The 20,993-nt window shown below is 43.0% G+C and overlaps 3 pseudogenes; all 3 read right to left on the bottom strand.

Annotated features, from left to right (window-relative positions):
* Nucleotides 1-4,630: 4,630 nt before the first annotated feature.
* On the bottom strand, nt 4,631-4,745 carry LOC120363866 (5S ribosomal RNA; annotated as a pseudogene).
* A 775-nt stretch (nt 4,746-5,520) lies between these two features.
* LOC101042028 (aminomethyltransferase, mitochondrial pseudogene) lies at nt 5,521-6,493 on the bottom strand (annotated as a pseudogene).
* A 4,388-nt stretch (nt 6,494-10,881) lies between these two features.
* Nucleotides 10,882-11,419, bottom strand: LOC101041703 (translationally-controlled tumor protein-like; annotated as a pseudogene).
* Between the last annotated feature and the right edge of the window lie 9,574 nt (nt 11,420-20,993).

Genomic DNA, 20,993 nt, shown 5'->3' with positions numbered 1-20,993 from the left:
AAAAAATAGTAATAAAATATAAAGGGATCTCATACCCATTAATAAAGTATAAATTCAGTGTAAAGAAATGCATGCAAATGTTAACTAGATTTCTATTTGTTTTCCATAGTAGTTTAAAGCTCTTCAACAATCTTAAAAATTCAAGTTAGTAATTATTTTTTTTCTGAGGCAGCATTGGCATAGTAACAAAATGAAATAATCATGACTTTTACTTCCTTTATATTTAAGCAATAGAAATATCAACACAGCATCTGTGAAAGAATTACTGGGATCAGAGGTCATGTCCCTTTGCAAAAATGCCCCATAAACATAAATTGCTTTTGGTTTACATCATTTCCCTGAAGTGAGGCAAGTGTTAACGTGTTAAAGCTTTGTGGCTTTAACACTTACAGAAGTGTTATGGCTTTAATATAAACTTATGGAAGTTTATGGCTCTGATCAGTATGTTTAAAATACTGCTAAAAATAAACACTGAATGTTCTATTTTATGTATTGTATTTTTTGAGACAGAATCGCACTCTGTCACCCAGTCTGGAGTGCAGTGGCATGGTATCAGCTCACTGCAGCCTCTGTCTCCAGGGATCAAGGGATTCTCGTGTCTCAGCCTCCCTCATAGCTGGGATTACAGGTGCATGCCACCATGCCTGACTAATTTTTGTATTTTTAGTAGAGATGGGGTTTCACCATGTTGGCCAGGCTGTTCTCGAACTTCTGACCTCGGGTGATCTGACTGCCTTGGCCTCCCAAAATGCTAGGATTACAGGCATGAACTACTGTGCCTGGCCAAAATACATACTGAATATTTTAAACAAACCCACTTAAAAACATGTTACAAATAAAAAAGTTTCAGCACAGATTAATTACTAATTGAAAATTGTTAAGATCTCTGACACATGGAAGAATGTAGGGAAAAGGCATACAATTTTGTAATTTTTCCTCATCCATGTATTCATGTTTCTGATTTTCTTCATTCTGTTTTAGCTGGTCTTTATGTGTGCATAGATAGGCTCTCCTTTAAAATAAAATGTGAATTGAAGTTACACTAACATATGAGAACATGTTCCAAGGAGCTGGAACAGCAAGTGCATAAACTCTGACAGAGGGATGAATGAAGATGATTCAGGTAACAAGAAGGCCAGATTTCTAGTCTTGTTTCCATAGTCCATAGCCATTCCACATTATAGCAAATGGTGGTAAAGATGTGGAGTAACTGGAACTCTTTTTTTTTTTTTTTTTTTTTTGAGGCGGAGTTTCGCTCTCGTTACTTAGGCTGGAGTGCAATGGCACGATCTCGGCTCACCGCAACTTCCGCCTCCTGGGTTCAGGCAATTCTCCTGCCTCAGCCTCCTGAGTAGCTGGGATTACAGGCACGCGCCACCGTGCCCAGCTAATTTTTTGTATTTTTAGTAGAGACTGGGTTTCACCATGTTCACCAGGATGGTCTCGATCTCTTGACCTCGTGATCCACCCACCTCGGCCTCCCAAAGTGCTGGGATTACAGGCATGAGCCACTGCGCCCGGCGTAACTGGAACTCGTATACATTGCCAGTAGAAATGCAAAATGGTATTGTCACTTTGGAAAACAGTTTGGCAATTTTTTTTTTCTAAGACAGAGTCTTGCTCTGTCAACCAGGCTGGTGTGCAGTGGTGTGATCTTGGCTCACTGCAACCTCCACCTCCCGGGTTCAAACAATTCTCCTGCCTCAGCCTCCTGGGTAGTTGGGACCATAGTTGCCTGTCACCACACCTGGCTAATTTTTGTGTTTTTAGTAGAGACGGGGTTTCACCGTGTTGGCCAGGTTGGTCTCGAACTCCTGGCCTCAAGTGATTCACCCACCTTGGCCTCCCAAAGTGCTGCGATTACAGGGGTTAGCCACTGTGCACAGCCTGGTTTGGCAATTTCTTATCATTGACTATGCATTGAGTATATGGCCCAGCAAAATCACTCCTAGGTATTTACCCATGAGGAAAGAAAACTTATGTTCACACAAAAACCTGCCCATGAATGTTAATAATAATTTGACTCATTATAATCCCAAATTGGAAAAAAAAATTAATGTCCTTCAACTGGCACAAGAATAAACAAAATATGGTACATATATAATGAAATACTATGCAGGAATAAAGAGGAACAGACAGCTGATACATGTAGCAAAATGCATGAGTCTCAAATGCATTATGCTAGGTGAAGGAAGGCAACCCCAAAAAACTGTGTACTACATGATTCCATTTGTGTGCTAATCTGAAAAAAGCAAAAGTATAAGGACAGAAAACAGATCAGTGGCTGCCAAGGACTGGAGGTCAGAGGAGTGTCTGACTACAAAAGGGAAGGTGGAGATTTTGGAGGATGATGGAACTGTTCTATATCTTGCCTGCAATGGTTTTACATAGTTATAAGCATTTGCCGAAACTCTTAGGATTGTACCCACACACAAAAGATGAATTTTACTGTATGCTAACTATACCACAATTTAAAAAAAATGAACAGAAGTCATTTTTACCAAGTTAGGGTGAGAATAATCAAAACACAATCATATTGTTGCCATCCTAATTAAGTTAGAGGCTAAAATTTAATTGCTGTAGATATGTCTGCATATGGAGTTGTGTTCTGGGAAAACCAACTCTTTTCTGACATCTACAGTCCTTTAGTTAATCAATATTTTTTGAGTATCTGTTATACGCCATACACTATTCTAGGTTCTGAGGACACCTCAATGAATGAGACATGTCCCTGCCTTCCTAGAATTGCATTTTAATAATAAGTGAATAACTCTGTGGGTAAATAAATACACATGCTACTTTAAATAATATAACATAGTGGTTAGTTGTTATAAAGAAAACCACAGCCTGGTGAAAGAGAGCTATAGGGAAAGGAGGCTATTTTTGATAGTGTGCCAAGGAAGGATTTCTGATTGACAGTTGAACAGAGGTTTAATTGATGTGTTGGAGGGAGCTATGTGAATACCTGATGGAAGAGAGTTCCAGGAAGAAAAGCAAGTGTATCAGCCTTGAAACAGGGATGAACCAAGCAGATTCATTCATATGAGCACCCCTACTAGAGAACTTTCCTGTCACAATATGGAAGGGAGACTCCACAAGCTTAGGGAGATTGGCAGGTAAGACTGGATTTATCATGTGCAACCTGCATGGCCACCCCCCAGCATATTCCAGGAAAACAACCAGGCGTATTTACAGACAGGGCAGCAGGAACAGATTGCTAACCAGTTGGCTTAGCTCACAAAGATCTTTGGTGGTCATTGATCACAGCATTCCTAGTAACAAAATGGGTAGGTAGCCAAAAATGTAGCTTGCATCGTTATAGCGGAAAGTCAGCCTTTTACCTAGTTTTCAGGCTTAATAAATTTACAGATGCAGAGGGTCTTGATTGAAGAATGTCTCTGGTGGTCCACCCTAACCAGAGCCATGTTGGCAGGAGAATTCTGGGACATGTAGTTCAGTCTAGCCAAGTTGACAATTATAAAGCCACCACTCCTAAGGAAGGCGGGATTTGACCATAGGTGGTCAGAAGTCACAGTCTCCACTCTTGACTGTTACTCTATTTCACTTCCTTGGGGCACAAGGTGAAAAATCCCCAACCGTGGTCTGGAAGGCCTGGAACTCCAGCTGACACCCACCACAGTGTGAGTGATGAGGGAAGCACAAGGCAACTAAATCCAGTGGCAAATCTATCATTTGAGGGGCGATGATTATGTTGTCTTTTCTCCTCTGAGAAAAGAGGCTTCTAGGAAGCTGTACCTGTTGCCTGTTTGTTCATGAGGCTACTGTACTACTGATAAACTCAGACCTTCCTAGGTGGGCAGGCAAGGCCTGCTTATCCCACAGCCAGGACAACCAAGCCTCTTGGTTTGCCAGGGCATTTCTGCGCTCAACTATGAAAATCCCGGGCAAACCAGCACCTCCAGGATTCAGCAATCCAGCCACCACTCAACTGCTGCATTGTTTGGAAGAGAGGGCAAGAAAACAGCACGATGATTTGCTCAGATTATATCTTTATTATTTGGAATCTATTAAACAGACGAGGGAGACTTTTGGCTCTACTTCAGGTTAGCATCACGTGTGTTAATGTGAGTGTAACTCTTTTTGTAAAGCATACCTACTTTCCAGTCTACATATTATTTGGCCATTAGTTTGGAGTCCAGTCAGAAGATGGTGGAACATTTACCATAAGCTCAATAGATGGAGAGTTCACTGAGGCAGCCTCACGGCCCAGAACTACGTAAGGTGAGTCATACATTTTCTTTGTAAACAAACCTGAGTTAAAAATAATTTTGTGGCTGGGTGTGGAGGCTCATGCCTATAACCCCAGCACTTTGGGAGGCAGAGGCAGGAGGATCACTTGAGGAATTCAAGACCAAACTGGGCAACATGATGAGACTCCATCTCTATAAAAAATACAAAAATTAGCCAGGTGTGGTGACTCATGCTTACAGTCCCAGCTGCTTTCAGGGCTGAGGTGGGAGGTTCGCTGGAGCCTGGGAGAGTGAGGCTGCAGTGAGCCATGATCGTGCCACTACCCTCCAGCCTGGGTGACAGAGTGAGACCCTGTCTCAAAATAATAACAACAATAATAGTAATTTCCTCAGAATTTTTAGAAAAAATATATATTTTTGGCCTACAGCACCCGGTATTCCCAGGCGGTCTCCCATCCACTAACCAGGCCCAACCCTGCTTAGCTTCTGAGATCAGACAAGATAAGGCACGTTCAGGGTGGTGTAGCTGTAGACAGAATATTTACTTTTAAGAAGGAAGTTTGTTTAATTTTTTTTCGGGATTCAGTGGAGGCCATTAATGGGTACCAGGGGTGAAGGTCAGCCCAGGATAAGGTGAGTCCAGGAGGAAGCCCAGCCTGTTCTCCAACAGCCCTGCGGCATAGAACAGGTGGGGAGCCTGCCATGGTTTGCTTCTGGACAGCAGGCCGGACCAACCGGGGAGTGTGGAAGAGTGTGTCTGTGTTCCTTCAGCCGTTCCCAAGTTTACAGCAGCCCCGTTGTGAGTCAGGAGTCATTCCTGACTCATGGTAGGGACACTTTGCATTTATGGAATGCAAACTGGATGGGGTGGCCTGAGCCCACACTGCCCATTGTAATAACTTTTTGCAATGCAAATAACCAAGGTGAGGCCTGTTGGGCAGATTTTATCATCCCCACAAAGGTAAGCCTTTGTCCCACAGCCGGCCCCTGGCAGAGAGGGAGAGATGGCAGAACCAGAGCTTCTCATTTCCCTCCAGCAGGCAAGAATGGGTCAGTGGGATCATGGATCGAAAGAAGACATTGAATGGGTTTGTCTGTCACTCAAAAACAGGGTCCTGGAGCTTAGTGGGGAGAGTAGGTGGTATGGCCCCCAAAACCAGGCAGCTAGAACCAACCTCCCCCTTAGCTGCCCACCCCCCATGAGTTCTGCCTCAGTCTCCTGCCTAAGCCCTTGTAGGATACCCTCTAGGGCAAGATTCCTGGAGGGATGTCCCTGCCCTGAGCCATCCTCACGAGAGGGTAGAGCAGTTCATGGGCACAAAGGGCACTTGCTGACCGTGGCCCTCTGCTGCTTCCAACGCACCACTCCCGGCAGCATTGTCCCTGGCTGACTATTGGCAGGGCACGTAACCCATCGCCACATTCTTCTTCGGGTAGGGCAAGGGACAGCCACTGGTCACAGTGTTAATCACGGGACCCTCGATGCCCAGGTGGGACTGTGCGCCCGCATCAGGGCCCCGTCATACATCAATGCCACATTCCTCCACTGCACTTTCTCTGCAGCTGGGGAGCAGTGACCTTGGCTCCGGGGAAGTCTATGGCAGCTTGGTGGCGCTTCCCCAAATATCCCACTGAGGCTGCTCTCCACAGGGGTAGTGTGTTCACCAATGTCACTCCCATACAAGCAGAGGCCTGCCTCCAGGCCCACGCTGCCAGCCCTGCCAGCTTTGCCTCTGGGTTTTCCAGAAGAGCTGACGCCCAGTGAACTGCCCCTGCTGCTGGCACCGAAATGTCCATGCTGTCCTCTTCTGTGCGGCCACAGTGAGTAAGGCTGCAGCCAGACATGTCAAACAGCTCCATCACAGCACGAGTCACGAGGGCGGTTTCCTGAGGTCAGCTGCCACGCCAGCCTCTAGCACCTGAGCCACAGGGAGGCCTTGCAGGGGTGGCAGGGCAGTATCCACCACCTCCAGCCCCACATCTCTGGCCTGGCTCTGAAGTTCTCTGACCTTGTCCTCCATGAAGGCCAAGTCTTTTTCCCAGCAGCCAGTGTTGGTCATCACATACAGGTGCCCCTCAGAAGTGCTGGTCACAATCTAGTCATCTAAGATGTCTCCAGCCTCATTGGTAAACAGCAGCAATGTCCCCTGGTTTGGCCTTAGCTCTGCAGTAACTCCAGCCACTGGACTTTGCATCAGTTTCACCGGGTCACCACCACATATCTGGGTCTATGTGCAACTAAGCAGATGACACAAGGCTGGAGGGAATGCCTGCAGGAGAAAACCCCGATGGGCCACCATGCTCACAGCCCACTGCATTGTCGCCTCTGACGGGTGCAGATGGTGCACAGAAGCCACCACCCTGCCACACACGCTGGGAGATGCAGTTCTTAGAATATTTAAACACCAGCAAAAACTACAGTTATTAAAGGGAAAGTTATAATGCACAGGAGGTAAGGAACTCTCCTTTAGACTTTCTTTCAACAGCTGCCAAATGAGCACTTTTTTCTTTAAAAAAATTATTGCAGCTCTTTTTTTTTTTTTACCCCCATGTATTCCTTTATGTAGGAAGACCGATAGTTAAATGTCTAAAAGACAGACAACAGATAAAGAGCAAGAGAAAAGTAATTTTTTTTTATCCTGGCATCACAGGCTTAATCATGTCAAGTTTCAGAACAACCCCAGCAGCCATCTGACCCTTTTCCTGCAGTTATCTAGTGGAAGGGTAGTGTCAAGAGTGATAATTAAAGTGTAAGAGTATTTACCTGAGGTTTCCTTCTTAAAATAAAGTGGAGGTCAGACACACTGGCTCACACCTGTAGTGCCAGAGCTTTGGGAGGCCAAGACAGGATGATCCCTTGAGGTCAGGGGTTCAAGACCAACCTGGACACATAGCAAGGCCTCATCTCTACAAAAACTTAAAAATTAGCTGAGTGAGGTGATGCATGCCCATAGTCCTAGCTACCAGGGAGGCTGAGGCGGGAAGATTGCTTGAGCTCAGGAGTTTGAGATTACGGTGAGCTACGATTGCTTCACTGTACTCCAACCTGAGCAACAGAGTAAGACTCTGTCTTTATTTTTTTTAAAACAATTAGTAAATTAATTAAAACAATAAAATAAAGTGAAGGTTCAAAGTCCCATGATCTACAGGTTCATTGGGATAAACAGATATAGGGAAATGATAGTATCTGGCACTCAAGAGTTCTACTTACTATGTGCCAGGTGCTGTCCTAAGCACTTTACATCTGCCAACTCATTATTCAGATGAGGAAACTAAAAGAGTCTTTGCTTTTAACCATAGTTACATTGCCTTTTCACAGGCAAGGCAATTGCAATTATATTGCCATTTTCTTTTCTTTTCTTTTTTTTTTTTTTTTTTGAGAAGGAGTTTTTGCTTTTATTGTCCAGCCTGGAGTGCAATGGCACAATCTCGGCTCACTGCAACCTCCGCTTCCCAGGTTCAAGTGATTCTCCTGCCTCAGCCTCCCAAGTAGCTGGGATTACAGGCATGTGCCACCACGTCCGGCCAATTTTTGTATTTTTAGTAGAGACGGGGTTTCTCCATGTTGGTCAGGCTGGTCTCAAACTCACAACCTCAGGTGATCCGCCCGCCTTGCCTCCCAAAGTTCTGGGATTACAGGCGTGAACCACTGCTCTTGGCCTATATTGCAATTTTCAATTGCATCTGCGATCAGATGCAAAGGAATTGCTAAAGACTCAGTAGTTGAAGGATATATTCTGAGCCAGGACCAAAGCAAAAAAAAAAAAAAAAACAAAAAAAAAAAAACTACTTTCATTTATAATAAGGGCCCAGACAGGGGAAGTAGACCTCTCAAACAGTGTGGTATGAGAGCAGTATACGATGGCAAAAAGAGGATCCAGGCCATTCTGGAAATAGTCCCCAGACCACAGAAGTTAATTGTTACCGTCAGTGCCTTAGAAAGGAAGAAGTAGCTACTGACATTAGGACTCTAGAATTGGGTAAAATTCAGAACAGGGCCGGGCGCGGTGGCTCAAGCCTGTAATCTCAGCACTTTGGGAGGCCGAGGCGGGTGGATCACGAGGTCAAGAGATCGAGACCATTCTGGTCAACATAGTGAAACCCCGTCTCTACTAAAAATACAAAAAAATTAGCTGGGCATGGTGGCGTGTGCCTGTAATCCCAGCTACTCAGGAGGCTGAGGCAGGAGAATTGCCTGAACCCAGGAGGCGGAGGTTGCGGTGAGCCGAGATCGCGCCATTGCACTCCAGCCTGGGTAACAAGAGCGAAACTCCGTCTCAAAAAAAAAAAAAAAAAAAAAAAAAAAAAAAAAAAAAAAAATTCAGAACAGGTGCAGTCATTCTTTACTGGGCTAGGGATGCCCAGGGGACACATGTGTTGTGAAGTGGGTGTGGTTAGAACTTAGCTATGCAGCACTAGGTGTCCACACATATCCACAAGGCCCTTTGAAGTGTAGGATGTGGCATAGGTAGAAGTAAAAGAGGAACTGTCTGCAGACCAGGCATGAGCAGCCAGGGAGCCAGCTATCTCCATCATCTGGAGACCCCAAGGAATCTGAGAATTCTAAACATGAACCTGCCCTTCCACGTCATTATAAAAATATGTTTGTCAGGAATTGAGGGTAGAACATATTTTATTTAACAGTTTGTTATAAATATTTTGACCTGGCTGAGCACGGTGGCTCACACCTGTAATCCCAGCACTTTGGGAGGCCGAGGCAGGCAAGTCACCTGAGGTAAGGAGTTCAACATGGTGAAAGCCTGGCTCTACTAAAAATACAAAAAAAGCCGGGCGCGGTGGCTCAAGCCTGTAATCCCAGCACTTTGGGAGGCCGAGGCGGGTGGATCACAAGGTCAAGAGATCGAGACCATCCTGGTCAGCATGGTGAAACCCCGTCTCTACTAAAAATACAAAAAATTAGCTGGGCATGGTGGCGCGTGCCTGTAATCCCAGCTACTCAGGAAGCTGAGGCAGGAGAATTGCCTGAACCCAGGAGGCAGAGGTTGCGGTGAGCCGAGATCGCTCCATTGCACTCCAGCCTGGGTAACAAGAGTGAAACTCTGTCTCAAAAAAAAAAAAAAAATTAGCTGGGCATGGTAGCAGGCACCTGTAATCCCAAATCCTCAGGAAGCTGAGGCAGGAGAATCACTTGAACACGAAAGGCAGAGGTTGTAGTGAGCCGAGATCGTGCTACTACACTCCAGCCTGGGTGACAAAGCAAGACTCGGTCTCAAAATAAATAAATATTCAGACCAGTGTTATGTTGACTTCTAGGTCTCTTGCCCCAGACCCAGAGGTGTTGAGGGAAACAGGCTCTCTGAGGAGAGATGACATTGGTGAGCCCTGGTTTATAGCATTTGCCAATTTACATGATATAAATACCCATCAATGATTTCACACTATCCACATGATGCCACTGAAAACGTGGAATTGACCCAATTGGCTCTCCTGAGCCAGTGTGAACAGGACAAAACTCATAAATATTAGGAACTAGTGTCTTAGTCTGTTCTTGCAGCTAACAAAACACCTGAGACTGGGTAATTTATAACAACATGCATTCACTACTCACAGCTCTGGAAACTGGGAAGTCCAAGATGAAAGCACCAGCAGGTTCCGTGTCTATTGAAGACTCAGTCTCAGCTTCCAGGATGGAGTCTTGAATACTGTGTCTTCACGTGGTGGAAGGCGGAAGAGCAAAAGGGGCAAATACTGTGTGAAGCCTTTTTTTATAAGGTTTAAATCCCATTCACGAGAACAGAGCCCTCATGACTTAATCACTTCCTGAAGAGAACACACCCCTTGAAATTCTATATTGGTGATTAAGTTTCAACATATTATTTTGGGGCACACATTCAGACCACAGCGACTGGACTGGCCCTACATTCTACCTTCTTACTTGCTTCTCTTCTTCTTAACCAACTTTTTCTCTTCCCTTCTTTTCCACCACTTTTCCCTCTTAGGAACAACATGGCTTCTCCTCCAGAATCATGCACAGTAATTCTGTAACTATCTTCTGTTGCTTGAGTCTGACCTTGATCTTACCCTTTACTCCCACTGGCTTTTGAAAGGACTTCTTTTTAGGATTCCAGGAATATTTTCATTGATACATAATAATTATACAAATTATAGAAATGAGTGATATTTTGATACATGCATACAATGTATAATGATCAAATCGGTATTAGGATATCCATCACTTCAAACATTTATCATTTCTTTGTGTTGGGAAGATTTTGAATATTCTAGCTATTTTGAAATAAATGATAAATTATTGTTAACTATAGTCACTTTACTCTGCTGTCAAATACTAGAACTTATTCCTTCTATTGAGCTGTATCTTTGACCCCATTAACCAACTTCTCTTCATCCCCCTGCCCCCTACCTTCCTCAGCCTTCAGTAACTGTCATTCTACTCTCTACCTTTGTGACATCACCGTTTTTATTCCCACATATGGATGAGAATATGTGATATTTGTCTTTGTGTGTTTGGCTCATTTTATTTAACATAATGACCTTCAGTGCCATTCATTTTGCTGTAGATGATGGGATTTCTTTTTTTTTTTTTTTTCTTTTTTTTTTTTTAAGAGAGGGTTTCCCCATGATGGCCAGGCTGGTCTTGAACTCTTGACCTCAGGTGATCCACCCACCTCAGCCTCCCAAAGTGCTAAGATTACAGGCGTGAGCCACCACGCCCAGCAACACTTTCCATTTCTAAATCATTCTTAAAGAAAATCATATATGGAGTCACACCATCCTCATGGTAGTTCAGTGGGGCAACCATGCCATCTGGATTCATGTTTTCACCTGTAAAGGACTGGAGTTTTTGAAATTAGCAAGGGTGTGCTTGATGGGTTCTGCAGCCTCTGTCACTGAAGGTTTTACTCTTTCTGGTCTCTATTTTAGCAATTTGCCTTTGATTGATTTCATGTAACTTTTGATGTACTTTTTGTAGGCTTCTTTTGTGAAGCTGGTTTCCTGTAAGTGAGGTTCCTGACAATACCAACACCAGTAATTACTGTGCTTTAGGTACCTTTGCCCTAGGGGCCCTCAGCAGAGGCATTTCCACCAATGAGCAAGTCATCAATGTTACCCTGTGTCCTACTTACCATCTTTCCTTCCACCACCAGGCATAGCCTGCCTCCAATCTCCCAAATCTTGTAAATGTTGGAGAACATACTGTAGCGGATGACGTCTGGGTAGATAATCATGATAGCAGCTAAAGGGAGACCATGGTGGTGCTAACTTAGCAGGAGCCTGGAGCTCAGGGTAGCCAGAGTGGCCCTGGGTGGGGAAGTGGGCGGAAATGCGGGCTTGCTTTCTTAATTTCTTTTTAGTTATTTAATGATATCTAGAAACACTACTGATTTTTGTATATTGGTTTTGTATCCTTCAACTGTGCTGGATTTAATTACCATTTATTTTTTTTTCTTCTTTTTTATTTTTATTTTTATTTTTATTTTGAGATGGAGTTTCGCTCTTGTTACCCAGGCTGGAGTGCAATGGCATGACCTCAGCTCACCGAAACCTCCACCTCCTAGGTTCAGGCAATTCTCCTGCCTCAGCCTCCTGGGTATCTGGGAATGCAGGCACACGCCACCATGTCCCCCTGTCGGGGACCGTCCAGGACAGGTAGGCACGTCTGCCGGGGGTCTCTCGACCTGCAAGAGGGTCCCAATACCTGGAAGAGAGAGTGCGCTTGAAGAAATAAGAGAGACAGAGAGCGCGGATCTGGAGGGCTGGATAGGCCATGCCTAAACAGCAAATTTTATTTTTCAAAGGCCAGGAATAAATACACTTTCTTTGCTCTGGTTTAAGTCATTGCAAGAGGAAATGCAAATCTATACCTTACATGGCCTATACAATAGAGAAGTCAGATACACAATCAGTGGTTGTAAAAGGTAACAGAATTTCCTGTGATCACAAAGCTTGTTTACATCCAGACATTATTCCTCATGGCTGCAGGTATTTCTGGTTTGATCTTGTTTTAGAACTGAGATGTGAAAAAGTTTTCTGGTTTTCCTCATCAGAGTATCTTTTAACTAGATTCTCCTTTGTCTGCTCCTGACTCAACTTATCTCAACTCCCCCATTCAAGAGCCTCTGAGTCAGGGATCAAAGCCATCCCTTATGGTGGCATTTGCTTTGCAAATATCCCCACAGTTAAACCATTATCTAGGGTACAAGGCAGTCAGGCAAGTAAAGAAAAGGTTAAAGCTTATTCTTAAAAAAAGAGTCATAAAAAGTTAAAAGCAGAAACTGGTTGCTGGTAGGGAGTCACTCGGTCTAGCAGCACCACATAGTTTTAGGCCCAAACGATATCGTGGTTGATATTAGAAACTGATCATTCATCTTTCAGTTCCTTTTTCTGGATAGCTCGACTGCCTCCAACAGGAAACTGTGTTTGGGATCAAACTCACCGTATAGTGAGAACCACGCCTTTTGGGGATCTCACATGGGAATGTTCCCCACAATGCCCAGCTAATTTTTTGTATTTTTAGTAGAGATGGGGTTTCACCATGTTGACCAGGATGGTCTCGATCTCATGACCTTGTGATCCACCCACCTCGGCCTCCCAAAGTCATGGGATTACAGGCATGAGCCACTGCACCCGGCCTTAATTACCATTTCTAAGAGTTTTTTGATAGAGTCTTTAGATTTTTCTAGGTATGAGACCATGTCTTCTGTAAAGACACTTTCACTTCTTTTCCAACTTGGATGCCTTTATTTCTTCCTCTTTTCCTGATAGATCTGGCTAGGATTTCCAGCACTATGTTGAATAAGAATAGTAAAAGTGAACATCATTGCCTCACTCCATTTCTTAGAAGAAAGGCTTTCAGCTTTTCTCCAGTCGGTATGATGTTAGCTGTGGATTTGTCATATATGGCCTTTATTATTTTCAGGTATGCTCCTTTTATGCCTAACTTGTTGAGAGTTTTTATCATGAAGGATGTTAAATCTTATCAAATGCTTTTTCTGTGTTTATTGAGATGATCATATGGTTTTAATCCTTCCTTCGGTTAATGTAATGTATCACATTTATTGATTTGCATATGTTGAATCATTTTTTGCATTCCTGGGATAAATCCTACTTGATCATGTTGTATTATATTTTTGATGCATTCTTAGATTAAGTTTGCTGGTATTTTGATGAGGATTTTTTACATCGATGTTTCTGAGTGATATTTTTCTCTCATAGTTTTCTTTTTTTGTTGTGCCCTTTTAAGGGTCATTACTGAGTTTAAAATGAGGAAACAGAGGCCAGTATAAGAAAATTATTGGGAGGCTGAGGCGGGTGGATCAAGAGGTCAAGAGATCGAGACCATCCTAGTCAACATGGTGAAACCCCGTCTCTACTAAAAAAAATACAGAAAAGTAGCTGGGCATGGTGGCACACACCTGTAATCCGTGCTACTCAGGAAGCTGAGGCAGGAGAATTGCCTGAACCCAGGAGGTGGAGGTTGCAGTGAGCCGATATCGCGCCATTGCACTCCAGCCTGGGTAACAAGAGCGAAACTCCTTCTCAAAAAAAAAAAAAAAGAAAATTAAATGCCAATTTATTCAGCTCCCAGGCGAGGTTCTATGGTCCTGGGGAAAGGGGCCAGAGAAGTTGTGCTGACTTCCTGGGGCATGGGGTTTTTATGGCTAGGAGGAACGAGCAACAGCTGGGTGCTCTGACTGAGTCTGGGGCAGCAGGATTAAGACAGGGCAGGCCGCTACTGGTTGTGGGTTGTTAGGCGGGTTTTCCGGTGCAAGAGCCAGCCAGAGTTGCATTAGCCGGAGCCTTCCAGGGGAGCCATGCGGCAGAGCTAGGTGCCAAGTACAGAGCCTGGTGCTGGGTGCAGGGGTGGGTGTGTCCGGCCTCCTGGTGAGGCAACTGGCCTTACACCCTTCTCTGGTTTTAGTATCAAGTAATGCTAGCCTTACAGAATGGGTTAGAAAGATTTTCCTCCCTTTTATTTTTTTAGAATGATTTTAGAAGAATTGGTGTTAGTTCTTTATAAGCTTGATAGAATTCATCAGTAAAGTAGTTTGGTTCTGACCTTTTCTTTGTGGGGATCTTTTTGGTACTGATTTAATCTCATTATTTGTCTGTTCGGGTTTTCTGTTTCTTCCTGGTTCAATCTTAGAAGGTGTTGTGTTTCCTGGTATTTAATCAATTTCTTCTAGGTTTTCTGGTTTTTGAGCATATAGTTGTTCCTAGTTCTCTCTGAGAACCTTTTGTATTTCTGTGCTATCTGTCGTAATGTCTCCTTTTCCACTTCTGATTATGTTTCTTTGGATCTTGTCTCTTCTTTTCTTGGTTAATCTTGCTAGCAGTTTATGTTTTGTTTATCTTTGCAAAGAACCAACTTTTTGTTTCGTTGATCTTTTGTCTCTCTCATTATTTATCATTGTGGTTTGGTGGTTTTCTGCAGTGGTAACATTCGATTCCCTTCTCATTCTCATTTGTGTGTCTGCTATGCCAGTGAGTTTTATACTCTTGTGTATATTCTTTTTTTTTTTTTTTTTTTTTTTTTTTTTTGAGGCGGAGTTTCGCTCTTGTTACCCAGGCTGGAGTGCAATGGCGCGATCTCAGCTCACAGCAACCTCTGCCTCCCGGGTTCAGGCAATTCTCCTGCCTCAGCCTCCTGAGTAGCTGGGATTACAGGCATGCACCACCATGCCCAGCTAATTTTTTTTTTTGTATTTGTAGTAGAGACGGGGTTTCACCATGTTGACCAGGATGGTCTCGATCTCTCGACCTTGTGATCCGCCCGCCTCGGCCTCCCAAAGTGCTGGGATTACAGGCTTGAGCCACCGCGCCCGGCTTGTGTATTTTCTTGATGGTAGACATTACCCTTTCACTTCCAGATGTAGGACTGTCTTAAACATTTTATAGGACTGGTCTAGTGGTGATGAACTCCCTCAGTTTAAAGTACTTCTTTTAAACAAACTAACACTTTTCTCTAGAGAACTTAGTGAATCTAAATGTACTCAAGCTTGTTCCATTGCAGATTGGCTTATATAATCTGGCCTGAAGATCATTTATCTTAGTGAAGATGATGAACTCCAAACAAAGATGTTAAAAGGCCTTTGAAACTATAAAGCTGTCCCACTGCTGTTGTCCCAATTTATCAACTCTTTGCAAATTATGTATGAGTCAACACTACTGCTTATCCAGCTTCTACTTTCTGAGTTAACAGTTAAATAAATGAGTCTAACCTGGAGAAAATCAATTTTCATTTTCTTTTGCAGTTGTCATCTGCAGCAGGACCTCACTTGAGTACTGCCTCTGAGCCTAGGTTCTTTTTTTTTTTTTTGAGACGGAGTTTCGCTCTTGTTACCCAGGCTGGAGTGCAATGGCGCGATCTCGGTTCACCGCAACCTCCGCCCCCTGGGTTCAGGCAATTCTCCTGCCTCAGCCTCCGGAGTAGCTGGGATTACAGGCACGCGCCACCATGCCCAGCTAATTTTTTGCACCTTTAGTAGAGACGGGGTTTCACCATGTTGACCAGGATGGTCTTGATCTCTTGACCTCGTGATCCACCCGCCTCAGCCTCCCAAAGTGCTGGGATTACAGGCTTAAGCCACCGCGCCCGGCCGAGCTTAGGTTCTAAAAGCTAGTTTTGAATTTCCTATTTAAGTTTGTCTGCTGAATATTTTGTGACTAATCCCCCACTTCTCTCATCCTGCAGAGATGCTATGTGGTTACTTTAACTTCTTGGAATGATTTTTAAAGATTGATGTTATTTTGGTAATAATGGTTGTTTTTGTTTTGGTGAATATTTAACTTTTATCAGGTCTTCATTAGACTTAAATTAGTTGACTTCAAAAGTCATAGAATGCTTTTAACAGTCAAGAAAATAAAAATAGGCTGAGTGTGATAGCTCAGGCCTGGAATCTTAGGATTTTGGGAGACCAAGGCAGGAGGTTTGTATGAGTTCAGAAATTTGAGACCAGCCTGGGCAACATGGCAAAACTCCATCTTTACTAACAATACAAAAATTAGCCAGGCATGGTGCCATGTGCCTATAGTCCCAGCTACGCAAGAGGCTGACTATTGCTTGTGCCTGGGAGATCAATGCTATAGTGAGCCAAGATCATGCCACTGCACTCCAGCCTAGGTGACAGAGTGAGTGAGACCCTGTCTCAAAAAACAAAAACAAGCCAAAAACAGACAAATAAATAAATAAAATAAAAACAAATATAAAATTCTGGAATAATCCTACAGCTCATATTTTAAATGTAAGTCAATAATAAAGTTTCTATGAACTGTTACCCCTTTGAAAAGAGTTATTCTTGTGACTATAGGTTTCTTAGTGTATATTTCAAGAATAGACAATAAGACAATTTGTTTCTGCCATCCAAAGCTACCTGCGATAAAAGCCTATGTTTTCTAAAATTTAGCTGCTGGCAAGGAATTTGTCTTATCATACTTCTTCAGAATTTGTTTTCCTAGGCCAGTCTTGCCTGTAATCTCAGCACTTTGGGAGACCAAAGTAGGAGTATCACTTGAGCCCAGGAGTTCAAGCCCAGAATGGGCAACACAGCAAGATCCTGTCTTTAATATTTAAAAAAAAAAAAAAATAGGTTGCATATATTAATCTCAGTTTGTGTTAGGTGCATACAAACAAAAAATAGTTTCTTCATTTTATTAAAGCCTAATTTTTGTATCATTTCTAGTAATGTAGACACCAACATAAATGCTTGATATCAGTCTGTCCTGACAATTACAAATCAACAAATCCAGTACTTAAAATTACTATTAAATTAATGTAGGATTGTCAAGTCTTTATTAAAAGTAGTAAGTAAAACATAGGGATTGGTTTAATTTTTCAGTACTTGTAATTTTGAAAAAAGTAAATAATATTCTATTCCTGCCAATTAGCATGGTCTTTAGCCTGATACACAATTTCAATATATATTATCATTTTAATTGTAAACCTCCTGGAGACAACAGTTATGTTTATATTTTATTAGTCATCATACTTAAGAAGTCCCAAAGCTCTCTATTCCTAGTTCATATTTTCTTTTGTTTGTTTGTGTTTTTGTTTGTTTGTTTGTTTTTGGACAAAGGTTAAGAGGAAGCGTTCTTTTTTTTGCTTAAAGGTTTGTTTGCTGGGCAGATAGTTAATGGTACAAAAATCCCAGCTTTATTTGGGGGAACAAGAGAGAAGACAAGACTTCTTTCTTATTGACAGAAGTGGCAAACAGAGTAGGGGACAATCTTTCATAGCCTCATAAAATTATAGCCCCCAAATGCAGTCTAGTGAAATCCACATTCTGTTTCTGAGAAGGTTTTCACAAAGAGCTAATGCTAAAGAATTGGGGTTACAGAATCTATGGTATTATCCATGCCAAATATAAACACATGGACATCTTTATTGGAGGATAAATTTTTTTCTACTCAAAGACATCTTAAAGATTTCTATCTCCCAGTCATTATTCTTTCCCTCAATCCCCTCCCAATAATTAGTCCAGAGATAGGTCTGGGTTCCCATGATGGAAGGCTATTCAAATATCTCAAGATGGCTCATCATGTCCTGAATGACACCTTAATCACAGTCTTCAAATCAGGGGACACAGTGAGAATAAGGACGCCATGTTTCCTGATCTCAAAACAGACTTGAGAGGTAAGAGCATGGAAATGACACTTCGGTGAATTACCACTTGGTGCCTGTTCATTTTCTCTTCTGAGCAAAGTCCTGTCTTGTGAAATTCTTATACTTTGCACAGAATATTCAGAATTTCCAGACCTCATTACTGAAGATATCTTTTGCCATCACAGTCACAAATAAGATTTGTGTTCCTGAGATCAAAGACAGGTCTCACAATGGGTCCCCTGCTCTACTACCAGGACACCAACAGTTGTTCTTGGTCTATTTTATATCAGCAATATTTAAAATTCGTTAGATGAGGTCCTAGGTCCTTTGTCACATTAGTCATCCTCATCATAGGTTAAATCTCAGATTTCTCAACTCTTAAGTGTCCTTGCCCTCAGGGAGGGTGACAGGATGTGGTGTTTCTTTCCAATGTTTTAGGACACACTCACAGCAAAACATGTCCACATTCTGTTGCAATCAGTTTGGTCAAATAGTGTGAACAAATCAGCCTTTCCTGATACCTGGTGGATCTGAGACAACCATGTTCTTTATACGATGTCTGTAGTCAAAGATCAGAAAATCAACCTTAACCACAGACCTTGGTAGTTCACAACTATTTTTAAATCATCTCTTACTGCCCTCTTCCTCTTCCTTATCAATGAAGAAATGGTGGAAGGTTTTTGGAGCAGAAGCCATAAGCTAATGAAATGTCATGAGGCTGAACACACTAATGTTAAGGTCTGTGGGCTTTACATACACAGTTCCAAAAGTCTGTCACCTCAGAGCATTAGCATCTGGCTTTTTTTTTCTTTTTCTTTTTTTGTAGAGATGGGGTTTCACCATGTTTGCCAGGCTAGTCTTGAACTCCTGGTCTCAAGTGATCCGCCTGTCTCAGCCTCCCAAAGTGCCATGAACCACTGCACTTGGTCAAGTGTGTCTCTCTTTAAATAACTCTTCTTTTTTCTTCCTCTTCTACATCATCCTGTTTGCAAGATACATTTCATTTCGCAGCACTTCTCCCAAACACTTGTGATCTTCCCTTTGGGAGTCTCTGTCCAGGGAATGTTATTATTTAAGCAAATTCTTTAGACCTCTCTTACCGAAGTCTTGGATATATATCTAATAATGTCCAACTCTTCCTATCATGAACTCTAGAATAACCTGGTCTCTTTTTTTTTTTTTTTTAAAGATGGGGTTTCACCATATTGCTCAAGCTGGTCTCGAACTCCTGACCTCAGGTGATCGGTCCACCTCAGCCTCCCAAAGTGCTGGGATTACAGGCATGAGCCACCGTGCCCGGCCTAACCTGGTCACTTTTTCCCATGGGTGTCTGCCACTTCTACTTCTCATACCAGTTCCTTCTCGTGGCCAGCATTTGGTACTTACTTCCTCCACTTTCTGTGAAAACTGTCATTTAGTTAAAAAAAAAAATACTGGTACCCTGGAGCATGGTATTTGTAGATAAAAAGGACCTCAGAGATCAGCCCCTCACTCATTATATGAGACATATAACGCCCTAAGGATGAGATGTTGGCCCAAGGTCATGTAGTTAATAAATATCATCTCTATCAGGTCACTTTGTACGATTGGGCAGGATGTTTATTGCCAAAAAGCAACCAGCTGAGGGGTTAGTGGGGACTGAAATCCAGTCTGTGTTCCTCTTGCCTTTCCAACTGTGATCCTGCTTAGGGCTGTATGCCACCCTCCACTGCCAGAGAAAAAGGCCTCGCTGTAATTTTCATAAAGGTACTATTTGGCTAATAGTGATGCTAATCCATATGTAAACTTTTCTTCTAATTATTTCAAACCTAAGTACTTGTTAGAAAAAACTTAATTCAGAAGAAATTTTGCATTTGTGTTATAAAGGAATTAGTATCCTGTGACTTTTATGTTCCTAACAGTTCATGCTACATCTTTTTCAAATGCTGTTTGTAAATTCTTAAGCAATCTTGGCATTCACAGATTGGGTTGTTTGTTTGTTTTTTAAGATGGGGTTTCACCATGTTGGCCAGACTGGTCTTGAACTCCTGACCTCAGGTAATCCATTCGCCTCTGCCTTCCAAAATGCTGGGATTCAGACGTGAGCCACCATGCCCCGCCTTGTTTGTTTGTTTTTTTGTTTGTTTTTTTGTTTGTTTATGAGATAGGATCTCACTATGTCGCCCAGGCTGGTCTCAAACTCCCGGGCTCAAGCAGTTCTCCCACCTTAGCCTCCCAAAGTGCTGAGATTACAGGCATGAGCCATTATGCCTGGCCAGATTTTATCGTTTTTGCTTCACGTCCTCAAATTTTGGAGGTGGGGTACACATCCAGGCCAGGGTCTCGGGATCCAGGACTCTGCTTGGGAATGAGAAGGGTTGGCCCAGGGGTATAGGGTGAAACCAAAGAGAAACTTAGGCCCCCACCCACATAAGGGCAGCTTTCTGTCTGATATAAAGGACCTAGTCCAAGGAGACAAGAACTTAATCCCGAGGGTAAAGTCTGGAGTAGAAGACAGGACAGAGAGAGTAGTTCAGAGGCAGAGCCTGGAAAGACTTCCTGAGACAAAGCTTTCCTGGGAAGTGCTCTTTAGTATGGGCCTCCTTGTGCTTTGGATAAAACTGGAAAGTTCAAAAGGCCTAGTCAGCCTGCAGAGCTCCGAGTCGATGCAACAATGCCACTGGAGGTCAAAAGGAGGCGATGACATCAGAGACCAACGCCCTGGTTTCAGTGGGACAAAAGACTGTAACCAGAGCCCAGCAAGTGCTCACCGGGCCAAACAAAAGCCCGCTGTGAACCAGTCACAACCCCACCAATTTGCTTCTCCCAGAGGCCACCTTGGCTAAGGGTAGGGGAGACAAGCAAATGCCTAAAACACTGAGCACTTGCCCAAAAGAGATTAGGTTAACCCCGAAGCAGGCCCTGGCTACCTTTCCTTGGAAAGTTTATGTTTGGTCATCTACCTTCACTTCACACCATCTCCCCATCAGAGGAAACGGGGCTTCCTGGACAAAAAGAGAATCATTACAGAAAAACAAAAAGGCCACCTACATGTTCAAGCTTTGAGTTCGACTTAACCCCGTTACATCTGGTCCCCCGATCCCAGAGGACATGCTTTGCACATTATTCAGAAGTTACAGAGTTCAAATATAAACTATAGATGAGTCTTTTGATTTCCTTGACGTTGGCTTTTAGGAATAGAAAATGGTTATTTAGAAGTT

This window comes from Saimiri boliviensis, chromosome 3, assembly GCF_048565385.1.
Source record: "Saimiri boliviensis isolate mSaiBol1 chromosome 3, mSaiBol1.pri, whole genome shotgun sequence".
NCBI classification, from domain to species: Eukaryota; Metazoa; Chordata; class Mammalia; order Primates; family Cebidae; genus Saimiri; species Saimiri boliviensis.
The sequence above is the reverse complement of the archived record's forward strand: the minus strand, read 5'-3'. Positions and strand labels throughout refer to the sequence as shown.